Below are 15299 nucleotides of genomic sequence, written 5' to 3'. Positions count from 1 at the left end.
TTTATTATTGGATCTTGCAGAATTTTTCATTTTCATTTCATTTTAATGGTGCATACTGTTCTGAAAGCTAGAGGCCAAAAATCACTAGTATTTTATAGGGAAGGTGAACTTACTCAGTATTTTACAGAAATTTTATAAAATAAGGCAATATTTATAAGCCATACTTTTTGATGACTGATATTTCTTAATTCTTTCAGTAATGTAATCATGAGAATGCTTTCCCTGAGTCCCAGTATATTTGGTGAGTTTGAAATTAGGCTTCACTCACAGTGTTCACACGCACAGACCCAGGTATGTGCATGCCCACTCACGGGGCCTCTCTCTCCAGTCCTTTGCTGTTTCATGTGACCACTATCGTCGGGATGTAAAACTGAGCTACGGAAAGCCTTTGAAACATAACATCTTGTCCTTCCCTTACTGTATCTACACTGTAGTGTGTAGTTGTCTGTTTATCCTGCAAAGGTAGGAATAGCGTTTTAAGAAACACCGTATATGTCTTGAGGATAAAGACCAAGTCTAGATCATCCTTTTATCATTAACACTGTAAGATTGCTGGGCGTATAATTGAACTGCAATCAATACCTTTTTGTTGAGATGGAAAAAAGTGATGCATAAGTGAAACACAGTGGTACGAGGGCAGTTTATGGCATGAACAAAAGTATATGAGCTTGAGGGTCAGATAAACCAGAGTTCTATATGGAGCCCTTATTTAAAATGTATAAGGGTCTTGGCTGGTGTGGCTCAGTGTATTGAGTGCTGGCCTGCGAACCAAAGGGTCACCGGTTCTGATACCCAGTCAGGGCACATGCCTGGGTTGCGGGCCAGGTCCCCAGTAGGGGGTGTGCAAGAGGCAACCACACATTGATGTTTCTCACCCTCTCCTTCGGCTTCTCTCTCCCTTCCCCTCTGTCTAAACATAAGTAAATAAAATCTTTTTAAAAAATAAAATATATAAGGAAATAAGGCAACTGACCTTTCTGTTATTTGTAAAATCTGGTGAATCAAAAATATATACATAGGTCATTTAACAATTGGAGTTAGCAGCTCCAAACACACACCCCTCCACAGAAATGTTAAAAAAACACAACTACAACAATGAACAGTAATTATTGGGGCCAATTTTGTTAGAATTCTGAGATGTAGTCAGAGGTTCAGCACAACCAAGATAATTTTGAATCCTAAAAAAAGCCCTTTAAAAATAATAGGTTAGCTTTGTGGCATTTTTACTTGCCCTTGCCCCTTCCTCTTCTCATTTCCTCAGCAGTCGTAAAGACTACAGCCCAAGTTCCCCGTGTGTCCATGTTCCGAGAGAACACAAAGCGCACTTGTCTATAAATTATTGTGTGTCTGTTCTGATCTGTGTGGTTGCTACTCACTCAGGGCAGAAAAACAGCAGACATTGCTCAAAACTGTTCGAACGCAAATCAAAACCCTGACGTTACCCAGGGCTAAAGATTATGGTTGAAGCAAGCAGTAGGCTTCCTAAAGTAAAGCCTGTAGTAAAAGTTGGAGAGTTTCTTTGGGAAGTCGTGATATTCAAAAGTGTCTATATATAATGATGAATTTGGAAAGCCACACACAAGCTCAGTAAAGGTCTGAGAAAATGCCAGATGTTCACTTGTAGCTCATTTGTGGGCTCCCTTGAATCTGTCTTCATTGTCCAGAATCAAGAGTATTTTCTCATTCCTCTAGTTGAAATTCAGATTAATATCGTCTGTATTCTGGAAGGTATAGATACCAATAAGCTAAATTACCAATTTTTTTGAAACTCAAGTATACTGTACTCTAACATAGCAACTCACAGCATTTTCTGCAGCCGGTTATGTGCCCAGAAGTGGGTGAAGAAGAAAAAAATAATGAAGTTTTATCTCCATTTATCAGGAATGCGGAAGAATGTGGAGCTGAAAGTAGGTAGCATGTGATGGAGTAGTTTCAAGAGGGCTTTGTAGAAAAAGTATTCTAGCCCTGGCTGGTGTGGCTCAGTGGATTGAGTGCTGGCCTGAGAACTAAAGAGTTGCTGGTTTGATTCCCAGTCAGGGCACTGGCCTGGGTTGTGGGCCAGGTCACCAGGAGCGGGTATGCAGGAGGCAACCACACGTTGGTGTTTCTCTCCTTCTCTTTCTCTTCCCTTCCCCTCTCTCTAGAAAATAAATAAATAAAACCTTTTTAAAAGTATTCTATAGGAAGCAGGAAACTGATAGCAATAAAGTTGAAGGATAAGGGATTCAGAAGTAGAGATAGATCAGTATTTGGATTTTCTTGAGGAAAAAAGTATATATATATATATATATATATATATATATATATATATATACATCCTACCTGGTACATATTAAAGTCTAAGTACATTGGAATATGACAGCTGAATCACTTACTAGTTGTTTTTTTGGTTTTTTTCTGCAGCCACAAATACAGGGCCTAAAAAGTTGCAGGTGTTCTGTTAAGGCCTGGTGAGTAAAGAAAGAAAGAAAGAGTGAGACATCATCATCACATCATAAAACTAAAATAAATTAAAGGGGAACAAAGCAGGCTAATGGAAAAAGCCTTGAAGGCATTACTTTTACTAAAGCCATTTTCCAGCTTCTCCCATTCAATTAATGTAACAGGAGACATAGCTCTGTTGTCAAAAGGTTGATTAATGCTGATGAACCAAGAACAATGTGTTCTTGTGGGTGATGTTTAAAATCATCATAGATTCACCAAGAAAAAGAGAAGGCAGAGAGAAAACACATTAGAAAAATTAAAAATGCATCCAAAGACAACCCCCACAAGTGATCAAAAACAAACCCTAACATCAGTGTTTTAAAGCCCTTTCAAATTTGTCCCCAGTAGTCTCTTTCAAAGCAAGATGGAAAAGAATTACCAAAAAGAGTGTCCACCCATTTATAAACCTTGTACTATGAATATAAAATCAATTGATACTCACAATTGTCTCAAAAGAAAAAATTCTGACAATAATTGCATTTGGACATATCTTAAAAGCATAGAGAGTATTTGTGAGTTTTAGCAAATAAAACTAGCATTTATGGATATGTACTTACTACTATAATTGCAGAGTGTTTTCTACCACATAAATGATCTCAAATGACTGCCTTTACCTCTACTTCAAGTCCCAACCTATTTTCTAGGGATTTCACATTGTTCATGATTTGATCACAGCCAGCCTTTCTGACTTCATTGTGTGTGTGGTTTTTCCACGCACTGCATTTTACAGGAAGCCCTGACTTCTCACTGGTTAATGGACTTTCAAACTTGGCTGTATACACCGAGGTTATTTTCAACCTTTCCTACTTTTCTAGCCAGTAAAAACCTAGCTCCTTTTCAAAGTCCTCAAAGTCACCTTCTGCATGGAGCCTTCTTTAATCCCACCCCCCATGAACTCATTGCCATCCAGAGTAATTTCCCTCATTCCTCCATGCTTTTGTAGCATTTAACAAGCATCAATAATGATTGATTGTGTGCATGGTTCTCATTGCCAATAGATAAAATAATTTCTCGAAGACAGGACAGCACTGAAATATTACATAAGCCTAAGTCATTAGGCTTTTAAAAAGATGTTGACAACAATTTAGATTTAGAGAAGATCTGCAGAAATAGTAGCGAAATCCTACATAACCGGCACTTAATGTTAACACTTAACATAGCCATAGAATGCTTGTCAAAACTGATAACATCACCATGGCACAATACTATTAACTGAAATAAAAAGTTTATTTGAATTTCACCATTTTTTAAGTGATGCTATTTTTTTCTGTTCCAGTATCTGATTCAAGAGCCTATGTTGCATTTAATTGTCAACGTACTTTTGTCTTCTCCGATCTGTCTTTCTCACTTTCCTTGTCTTTCATGGACTTGACACTTGTGAAGAACACTAGTCACTGCTTCATTCCCGTTCCCTCAAATCGGGCCGGTCTAATGTCTTCTCATGATTAGATTGAGTTTATATATTTGTCACAAAAACACAAAAGAGGCCATGATGTATATTTATATACAGGCACTTGATATTTGTATGCAATATTGATAATCTTAAAATTAATCATTCGATTAAGGTGGTATCTGCCAGGAATCTTCATTATAAAATTACTCATTTCCCTTTCTAACTGGCGAATATTCTATGGGAGAAACTTGAAGACTCTGAAGCTATACTGATTTTGCTCATCATCCTGCTCACCAATCAGAGCATTTATCACTGGACAATTTAGGGCAGAAGGAATGCAAACCCAATCATTGTAAGTAGGTGTGGTTATGAATATTTTTTCTTAGCATTTCAATTTCTGAATACATTCCTGAGTAGTCTCACTTTCCATTGTGTATAATGATACGATATGTATTGATTGCTAACCTCAGAGATCTCACACGTATAGTGGGGAAAATGAGGTATAAGCAATTACTGTCGTGCCTGGCAAGAACAATAATGCTAATGAGCCATTGTTCCAACTGTGGCACAAAGGTCGGGAGGTACGGAAACTTCAGAACATAAGACCTTTGAAATAAGTATTGAAGAAACAATACAAAATCTCAGGTGGACATACACAGGAGATTACTTTCGGCAGAGGACTGGGCCTGCGCAAGAGGAGAAGTTAGAGAGCACCACACACTTAAAGAAGCACAGAGAGCTTAGTATGAATTTGAAAACTTAGGTACAGATTCTTAAGGGGTCTATGAATCTTGAGAGTCATCCATTGCCTGTGGGCCAGAAACATATGTTTAGTTTGGGCAACAGAACTCAGCGTTACGTTCAAACACCAAAGGGGCAGAGATCACCGAGTACGGAGAGGCACGGACAGCACGTTTTCCCTCATCATCCGTGTGAGTTTTCAGGGGATAGTCATTCAGCGATGTCCAGCAGATGGTGGTCCTGCTCGATCCCGAGTGCACAGTATGTGCTTGGTGCCAAAGTGCTGCAGTCGCTGGCTCCTGCAAGTTCAATGGCTGTCCTAAACATCTGTGATCTGTCACTTGAAAGGTGCAGTGTACCCAAAGGGTTGACTCTTTTCTCTCTGACATTCAGTGTCATCTTCAGCAACCAGCATCGGACCCTTAAGCTGAGAAGCTTCCTCAATACTTGAGCCGATGAGTAAGCAAATCACCAGCTTGTATGGGGCACAGTAAAGATGGCTACTAAGAGATAAAACCTTTTTTCTAAAACTTCTATAAAAAGCATGTATTGTGTCCATGACTATAAAGCTTGTGGATGGGCTATATTTGAACAATGGGATTAGAATGTGGTGGACTTCTGAGAAGGACACATCTCTCAACCCAAATGATCCCCACCTCCTGCACCGGACTTGACCAAACTTGACCAAACTTTAGCATGGCTTCTAGCAGGCCAAAACCCAAAACCAGTGTGTTCCTAGCAGGACACCATGCTTTCTTAAGATGCCTGCCTGAGAAAGCTCAATGCGGATAAAAGAATTCACTCTTTTGTTCCAGCCAGAACCTAAGTATAGGGCCTTGACCTTTTTTTTCCCCCTTAGATCTTTAGAAAGCTTGTAGTTATTAATCCTTTCTCTGCTCCTTTAAGATGTAAATCTTATACCAACCTGACAGGTCTCCTCGAGCACCTGGGAGCCTCCTCTTTGAAATGCAAACATCCAGGGAGATAACTCTCTGGTCTTCCAGGTCCTGTGGGAGGGGGAGAGCCTAAATTTGGAAAGTGCTTGGCTCTCATTTCGATTGTAGCTTCTGGGCAATTTGCACAGCTACCTTCTGTCCTAAAACTATGAAAAGTTTGTTTCCTTTCCAGGTAAGTGCAATGAACAAACTCAGAGGCCTAATCACATTGACCGACTCTCCTTGAAGCCATTTCAGGGCTTCTCCTTTTGCACATCTCAGCATTTTGAAAGTTTGTGTGGAATGGAGCTCATTTCCGTGTGAAAGTTTCCCTCCCTGACTACAGCAGTCTGAATGAAATCTAACTTACTGCTTTCACCAAGTCTCGGGCTTTGTTTCTCTTTGACATTGTCAGGGATGGAAAGAAGGAACCATAGTAAGTCTTTTGTGTGTGTGTTTCTTTTTCTTTCTAACTTGCTAATTTTCTCCAGTTATCAACTAGGGTTTGCAGGGAGCAGCTCTCCAAATAGGAATAGGGTTTGTGAGTCCATCTGCAGTTCTCTGTGGATTTCGGTGTAGGATGCTTCAGATTTGGAGACAGTTGATGGGGATGCTATTACGCTTCTGCAGGTTCTGGGATCTCCCTATACAATATTATCTTTTACTAATGTCTTTCTGCCACCTGCAAAGAGAAGCAGGGAACAAAACTTGGCTTTGAAATATGACTGAAATTGAAGCTTGGGAATGTGACCCTCGGCAAGTCACTTAACCTGGCTAAACCATCTTTTGCTTTTATGTTAAAATAAGAACAATAATACTTTCCTCACAGGGTGAAATCATTTTGTAAAACACTTAACCTATTGCCTGAAAAGTTGAAGATGTTCGGTAAATAAATTCCACCCACTTCACATGCAAAAAAAAATTTATTTTTGTCTTGAGAAGAAGCTTGTAATTTTAGGAAGCTTAGAGGAGAGGACAGGGTGCCGGTGTCTTAACTCTGAGTACCCGCTGGCTAGGAAATATAGATAAATAAAATGCCCAACTGTTACAGAACAGACCTGGGGGGTGGGCAATATACTATTATGGAAAGGACCCCCCCTTTTCTCTCTCTGGGGGTCCCCCCCACACCTACTAGGTTCACCTTGCCCGCCGCCAGAGGAAGGACGTCTCTCAATGCCAGAGATTGGTGAAAAGGAAAGGAATTATTTATTTAAAAGTTATACAGACTTAGAGTAATGACTTAATGTCCTCATTAATATACTAAAGTCCTTTAGAATACCCACAGGTGCACACAGTCCTTCCCTCTCCCTGTGCCCAGTCGGGGTACCGTTATCTCAGGAAAGAAGTAGAAATCCGTGATTCAGGCTCTTGGCACCATCAGCTGTGTCACCGTCATGGGGTCCCCACTCTGCTAAAGCTGCGTGGTTCTCTCCCCCTACTCCACCAAAGCTGCGTGATCTTCTCTCCCTTTTCCCCCAAAACTATGTGGTCCTCTCTCTGGTGTGGCTGCCACACCTGGGTTTAAATCCCAGTGCCAGTCTTCCTCTGTAGCCCCCTTTCCGACTCCTCCTACAATCAGTTACACCTGCCAGCATTCCCTATTCTTCCAGCTTTACTGGGCTGCCATGGTAAGTCTGGGCAGGTGTGGCCCCATGGCATGGAGCCAATCTTCTCCAAACTCCCAAGCAGGGACTATATAATCAGGGGGAGTTGCTTCCCAGTTATACCTTGGGGGGAAGTCACTCCCAGCTCCCTGGCTCAAAGCATGGCCACAGCTATTTAACATATCTATGAAACCAGTTAAAGGTTGTAGACATGTTCAATGACCATGCCAGAGGTTATCTGCACAGCTGTTGCTATACAAAACAGCTCTGAATGGCCCTGCTCAATCTGTCCCTTCCCCCAACTCAGGCTTGTGGGGGTGAGGACATCCTATATATATTTTCCTAATATTTCCTGGACACCTTGAGTTCTGGACCCCATTACAAGTTCCTGTTTGGGGCCCTCCTCTTGGCTGCACCCTGTTACACAGCAAGTACTAAGGAAAAGCTTTTTCCCTCTGGGCTACATTCCTGCATGACCTGGATCATGGAGAAGGTTTTGGGTCTTGCCAGGCCCAGTGATTAAGATGCCCAGTTACTGGGTTGGCATAACCACAGATGAGAAAGTCAAGCGAAGGAGCAGCCTGGCCTTTCCATGTCCATGGTGAAGTTTCTAGCCATTAAGAGATGATCTATGATATGTCTCCCAGGCAAGCAAGGACTTGAGAGGGTGGCTTTGAGAGTACTTGTCAGCGAGGGACCCCGTGCCCTCATGCCCTTCTGGATTACCTGTCTGCTGAAGGTAACTGTACAGTAAGCTAAGGGGACCATTTCCAAGTTCTGTCTTCTCATCGCTACAGCTGCATGGCTCAGCCTTCACTGGTACCCCAAAAGGAGTTGATGCACCCAGAAGCTGGGCACGGTGGAAATCATAGTAAGGAGAGTAGGAAATGATAACTACTGGTACCAAAGAACCTTTGCTTCTCCATCCATTGAATGGGATACTCATTCCTACTTCGCTTATTTGAGAAGAAGATGTAATACTATAGCTGTGTGAGGTGCAACATGATTTATAAAATAGAGATCCATAATATTAAGCCAGGTAATATGGTCAGGAAAAGGTAATTCCCTTTGCTCACATGTTTTTTGTGCAAGAAGGGACTTTTCCTTCTGCAATCACAATTATAGAGGATAAAATAGCCCTAATAGGGGGCACCATTTCTGCTGATGGCTGGTATTTGAAATAGGCAAACAAAGCAGGTGATTTCTTCTAAATATATCATTTGTGTGTTTCAAACGAATGTTAATATGAGTTCAGAAGCCTCTTAAGAGATGTTTTAGAGTGAAAACCTGGTACTGTTAGCAAAATCCTAATACTATTTGTAACAATGGGCCATTGTTTTTAATATGTGTATGAGAAGATACATAGTTATTCAATATGACAGAAGAGATGCCCAATGTTTTCCTACAGATACTTAAATTCTAGAGATGCACTAAAAGAAAATGATTAATAATTTTATGATCATATATATCCCAAACTGTTGTCTGATAAGAGTGAGGCTATCTGATACCAGGGTACAAGTTCTAGAAGTCCTAAAATAAAGTACCTCCATAATTTTGTTAACCCAGAATGTCTCTAACACATTAATCTAGAATTTTAAAAATAATACTAAGATATTCATCATAATAAGAGACCCTCAAAAGTAATAATGATAAAGAGACCCTCAAAATAATTTAAAGATTATTCTTCCAGAACTTCTGCCTCATTTTATTTATTATTATTAAACTCTATTGAACAGTTTATCACATTGCAATTTTAGTTACTAAATGATCATGGTCTTATTTTATTCCTCGGGTGCACTAAAATACGTTATACAGAGACAGCAACTGAACAGGTAATAAATAATGCACAGATATACAAATAAAAGTTCATTACAAAAAGCCTTGGCAATTGACCTTTAAGTTGATAGTCAAAATTGGGCATAGTAAAGAAGAGAAAAGAAAACAAAGGCTAGAAGAAATATTCTTTATATCAATACAGGATAATTGATTAGTTACTTGTTAAAATAATTAGGTGTATGTTTATTTATGTCTATTTCACACCAATATACCAAACACATGTTCAGGTAACTTGAAAATTAAATTTCCATCCTACAAAATAGAAAAACAAATGTTTAATTTTTCCTCCTTTTTGGAAAATTTTCATGATTCTGAATCTATTTATACATATTTCTTAACTCCTCTGAAAATATTTTAATAGTGTAATTATTAGTATAAAAATTACAACAAGCCTTTAGGTTTCAAATACGATTTGTCATGTATATAAAAGTGTTTGTTTTATTCTGTACCTTGGCCTCCTTTATGTCGCCAAGAAAATGCTCCGAATATTTGCTGTCCTGTGAACTGTGATCTATGCATGCATCCATCCATCGAGCTCCATATTGCAATAATTATTCTGATGCTGCTGCTTTATGATAGTTATGTACGTGGACATTGGGAGCAAATTGGGCTCCAGCTCATTCTACAGCCCACAGACTGTCTGGGGGCAAACCGCTTCCGTTCTCCAAGCCTTGCATAGAAGTGGAAGAAGGAGGGTAATACCTGCATGGAATTTGAAGGATGCAATATATCAATTCATTAAATGAATGAGGACAGAACCTGCTGCACAGTATGCACTCAATTAATGCTACGTTTAGTAGCAGTTGTAAGTGCGATGCCCACTGAATTATTACTGTGTGTCAAGCTCTATGCTAAGAAATATGTATAACTTATTAATACATGTATATTTTTAATGTTAATTAATTACACTTAAAATCACACACATGCATGATTTTAAGTGTAACCCATTCCTTTTCCATCTGGAAGAGCCAAACCTACTTCAGCCCCTCTTTGTGAAGCCCGTATAGTAAGCCTGTGCAATAAATTATACACATGCATACACTCACAGACACCTTTGGGTTCTGCAATAGTTTTATAGATGATAAAATAGAGAATTTAAGGAAATTATATAAGGCCATGTGTTCAGAAGATGATCAGACCAAAATTAAAATCAGGCAGTCTAAACCCGATGTCTGTGCTTTCTAGATTGCAATCCACTTCCTGGTGTTGATTTGCTCACCAGGCTCACCTAATTAAAAAATATTTGTAGGTATGAATATATCACCTCCAAGTACAGCTAGTAGAAGAAATTCTTCTTGATAGAAGCATTTCTATTCCTTTTACATATTCCTTCCATAAACAGTTCAAAACAAATTAAACATTGGAGTAAAGTACAAGCATTTAATCAATCCTAACACTCATTTATTGCTGCTTAAACTACAAGGCAATAGAGATTTTTCCCTTTAATATTTAATGCACTCATAAATCTCCAGAAAATCTGTCCCTTTCTGTGTCTGTACTTCTTCCCCCATGATTTATTGCTTTTTTCAAAGTTTTTTGTATGAAAATTCTGCAAGACTAAGTAAGTCACTTGTGAGCAAGAGAGAGAGCAGGCATATTAAAACACACATTGACCTTCCGCGATCGACGTGAACTGTTGTTATTAACATACCTGTGTTGTATGTCTGTATTACTTTGATCATTGTGCTGGATGATGGGGGAGCCTTTGCCACCATTGAGCGTGCCGGTTATGGTGGAAGAGGCAGGCAGTTTGCCCTACAACAGATCTATGTGACCGCCAAATCCCGTGAGCTAGTGCTGTCATAGAGAGCTGTGTGTACGACTGTCAGCTCCACAGAGGCAAAGATTGCGTTGTGGTTTTCTGTTATGTACTCAGCACTTTGAACAAATGATTGGCATAGTATAGGTGCTCAAGAGACATTTCGCTCATGCATTCTTAAGTGAACGGATGAATGAACAAAGGCTGTGAAAGCATGTAGAAGAAGTATTTCAGTGTGTTGCATCGGCTTACTATGGGCTTCACAAAGAAGGTTTGAAGGAGGCTTGGCTCTTCTGGATGGAAAAGGAGTAAAAAATGGTGATGTTGTCACATTTAATGTTAGTGGAGGACCTATTATGCTGCAATTCTCCTGAAGTCATTACTGAAACCTGTCATCTTTCTCTACCACATGCCCCATGTCCCCATCCTCTTAGGCTGAACTGCTTCAGATCTAGATCCTTATCCCTGAGGAGACTGAGGTGCTGGTTAGCACGTTCTGGCCAGTTATGGTTGCTGTACTTGGCTCTTTTCAGTTAAAACTGGAATGAGAGTATCAAGTGGTGCTCCAAGGGAATCAGTTAAGCCTGCTGGTTCTTCTGTTTGGCGAAGGACAATTATCCAGGGAAGAAAGCATTTGTGAAGTGTTAGCAGATACCACAAATGCTAGGGAATGAGTACAGCAGCAAGAGGAGGAGCTTGGGGTGGGGCCATCATAAAGTGTGCTATGCAATCTAAGATCTTCACTGCCTTCACGCCTTTGCACGTCTAATCCTTCACTGGGAACATTCGTCCCTCTGCGGCTCAAATGCTGCCTCTTACATTGTTCATTGAGAATATACAAGCTTCCTCTTCAGAGATGCAGATACCAGCCACCCCGCCTAGATCTTACTGTCATTATTTTCCACATCAAGCCTGTGTTTTCCTCTTTCCAATACTTAGCTAGATTTATAATAGCATGCTTTGTTTGACAAATTTGACATTTTATCTATCTTTACCATTAAAATGTATGCTTAGTAGGTATAAAAGTAAATTATTCTTGTTCACTTTTGTACCACTAATCCCTAGGATAGGGATAAAAAGAGACACAAAGCAGATGTAAAACAAATACTTGTTGAGTGCATATTTGTACGCATTAATTGTGTATAAAGGCCTTATAGGGCCACTACATTCATCTTTTATATATACTATCTCTCCACAATATTGGGATCCAAATATCACATTATATTTATTTATCTGGTTTACCTTCTCAAAACGCAATGTTGTATCCACTGTAATACCTTCCCTGCCCACTGCCAGGAATGTCTCATGCCTTTAGCAACTCAGTCCCCACGTGCCCTTTGGTCTTTTCAGTTTGCAACCTTATGAATGACACAGACAGTTGCAATAAATTGATCCAGCCCTGGCCCCCACCTTACTGGGACCCAACACGTTAAGTCTAACCCTAAGCCAAGAGGCGTGTCTCAGTTATTCACTGTCCAACAGATACATCTGATTTTTTCCTATCGTTAGTATTATATTTGATCTTAATATCTTTAGTATGTATATTCATCTTTAGAAACACAATCAAGAGGTTTTATCTTGTTGATGATTGATTCTTAATGATTAATATTGGAAGCTAAATGCAGGATGAGGTGAATCCTTTACTTTTAGATCAGTGACACATAAGAAAGAGCAGAAAAGTCCCAGAGATAGGGCTTTATGTAGTGTGGTGTATTAATTTTATATGACAGGAAACCCACATAATTCATTTGGGTAGAAAAATCAAAGTTTTGTTTTTTTTCGTACACACACACCTGTATAGATGTCTTTGTATGCATGGATACATATGCATATATATAAGCATATATATATGTACATGCATATGTACATGTGTGTAAATACATATGAATTATAAACTCAGAATAAGATGTGACCTCTCTTATCTGCTATATTGAGATGCTGGACTAAAAAATGCTGGTGGTGTTAATATCCCATTCCAATCAGCACTGCCCTTTAATAAAGTCCCCTCCTCTTACAGAATACCAAAGTCAGCTTAAACTCTATGCTTTCATATCGTTAGTGTTATAGATTTTGAACACTACCTGGTGTCTTTTGTAGCTTTGAAGATAAGATGTAAGTATTGGGAAAAAACAGATCAATAAAGTAAGAGATTTAGGTGCTTATTAGTTTATCTCTCTGCCTTGTGCTGGATATTTTCAAAGAAAACAAGCCATTGGCATGTACTTTTCTTGGGGAAGAAAAATGAACTGGAGTCAGTATTCTAGGAAAATTCTTGAAATTTTACTTGAAATGTTAGATAAATCTCTGATGCCCAGAGAGTATCTATACAGTTACTGTGGTAGGTACCTCTACCGTGACTGTGAACTCTGAAGGGAATTTTGAGTGGAGAGTGCCATTCTATGCCATTTTAGATCTAAATGACATTTCAAGGAATTCATCTTGGAATATGTTCTAGAGGCATTTAAAAAATAAGATATTTAATTGCATTTTAATAACGGCCATGCTTATTCTGTGTGGATATAATTTAGCTACTCAGTTGTATGGCAAACCAATCAAGTCTTTACAGTGACCAAGATATCATTCCCTTTGTTAGACAATGTAGTCACCTTTTATCTGCTCAGCGCTTACTGATAGAACAAAAGCAATGCTTCCTCTCAAACCCAGGCTTTGAGGCTTACGATGTATTCATTTCAAACATGCATATTCATGAGTTTCCTTTCTTTTAGTTTATCTGCCCCTTCCTTTACTTTCCTAAATCTAATTTTAGCTTGTGTATAATACTCCAATATTTTGAATGTATCCTTGGAAAAGACCAATGCATAAATTAACATAAATAATCCTTTTAGATGCAGTTGTACCCTAAGCCACCTGGAATGATAATTTCAGAACTGATTTCAGTCTGTCTGAAATCTGGTCTTCCCTTTGATTAGTTGGAGAAATTCCATGACTTTGGAGAATTCTACACCCAACCCAAGAGAAAACAAATAAAAACATTTAAGATAGAAAAATCGATAAAGTAGAAAAACATCCCCTGGAATTTTCCTAATAACTTGGCATCAGAGACTCTTGGAATAGCTAGAACAAAACCTCACCTAAAGGTTTTATGAATATTAGTATACTGCTTATTTGTTCCTAAAACTCTTTAAATCTTTACTAGCATCTTTGTTTTGTATTTGCTTTTATTCTCTTCCATTTCTCTCAGTGGCTTGCACCTCTGCACAAGGGAAGTTAGATGGTTTACCTCTCAGCAGCATAAATGAGACCAGAGACACTGGGATGCTCATCTCATCCAATGAAGCACCTGATGCTTCAAATCTCTCGTCCATGTTTCCAACAAATACCTATTCTCTATTATTTATTGTATCATTACTAATAGCAAAAAATAACTAGGAGTAAAAATAATTATAACTACTTAAAAGCGTATCATTTATTCTTTTATTGAGTGCTTTGGTATTCTAGGCACTTTAATCTACATTATCCCCGATCCTTAGTTTTACCATTCAAAGATGCTATTGTTATTTTTCAGAGAAAGTAACTGAGACTTAAAGAAACAAAGTGATTTGACCAAAGCCTTACAGGTGGGATTCCACACAATGTACGTGACCTCTGTCTGCACTAAGGACATTGCCTGAAAAATTCCAATGATGTACAATTTTTCCTGCTCACCAAACGTTGAAGCAGCCAATATTTTTTAACCTCTTAGTAGAAAAAATATTATCATTGGAAAGTCCTCTGTATAGGAAGGTGAATTCAAACTGTCTTCTTTCAAGCAATTGATTACTCAGAGTAATCATAATCTGTTAACTTTTTCTCATATTGCAGTTTTCACACATATATAAAAGAGATTATTATTCATTAGCGTAATGTATTTGTGAGAGTATTTCCCATACATATGCAGAGTGGCATATCATGAAATTTAGATGTCAACGGAATACATCATAATAAATATAAAGGTATTTTTCATGTTCTTTATTTAGTTGGTAGGGTTAGATTTCCACAAAAATTAACACTTGCTGTAACAGACTTCTTTGAACTGAGTGTATAAAATGCAACCCAACCAGCTCAGCAGAGCACCACTCCCCAACAATGTGGTTTGAGTTCGTATTCTGTTCCTGTGCAGAGAGCTCTGCATTTACGGCTGGCGAGGCTTGGGAAACTTCTAAGGCAAAAGAAAATAGTCATTCCCGCTGAGCACACATAGGCTGATTGTACGGAAATTCTTAGGGTATGGAATAATTAGGAATCTTACCAAAAGTGCATGGGATAAAGGACAATTATTCCATTCCCTTTTTAGAACTTACTTATTAAGTGTACAAAAGTGACACCTACTCTGAAACACAGTACCAGGACCTACAAGTGCGTTGGGAAATGATGCCTGGTCCTCAGTCAAATAGATCTGTGGTCTAATGGGAAGACAGATGATTCTGTCGTAATGTGGCCTATGCTTCTAGGGCTATGAGAAGCAGCTGAGGCTGGTTTTGCGGGGGAGATGACATTTGCTCCGTGCTTCGAGTGTAGATGAGGCGGTTCTGGGGAGAGAAGCGGGC

This window comes from Desmodus rotundus, chromosome 12 (assembly GCF_022682495.2).
Source record: "Desmodus rotundus isolate HL8 chromosome 12, HLdesRot8A.1, whole genome shotgun sequence".
In the NCBI taxonomy this organism is placed as follows: Eukaryota; Metazoa; Chordata; class Mammalia; order Chiroptera; family Phyllostomidae; genus Desmodus; species Desmodus rotundus.
The sequence above is the reverse complement of the archived record's forward strand: the minus strand, read 5'-3'. Positions refer to the sequence as shown.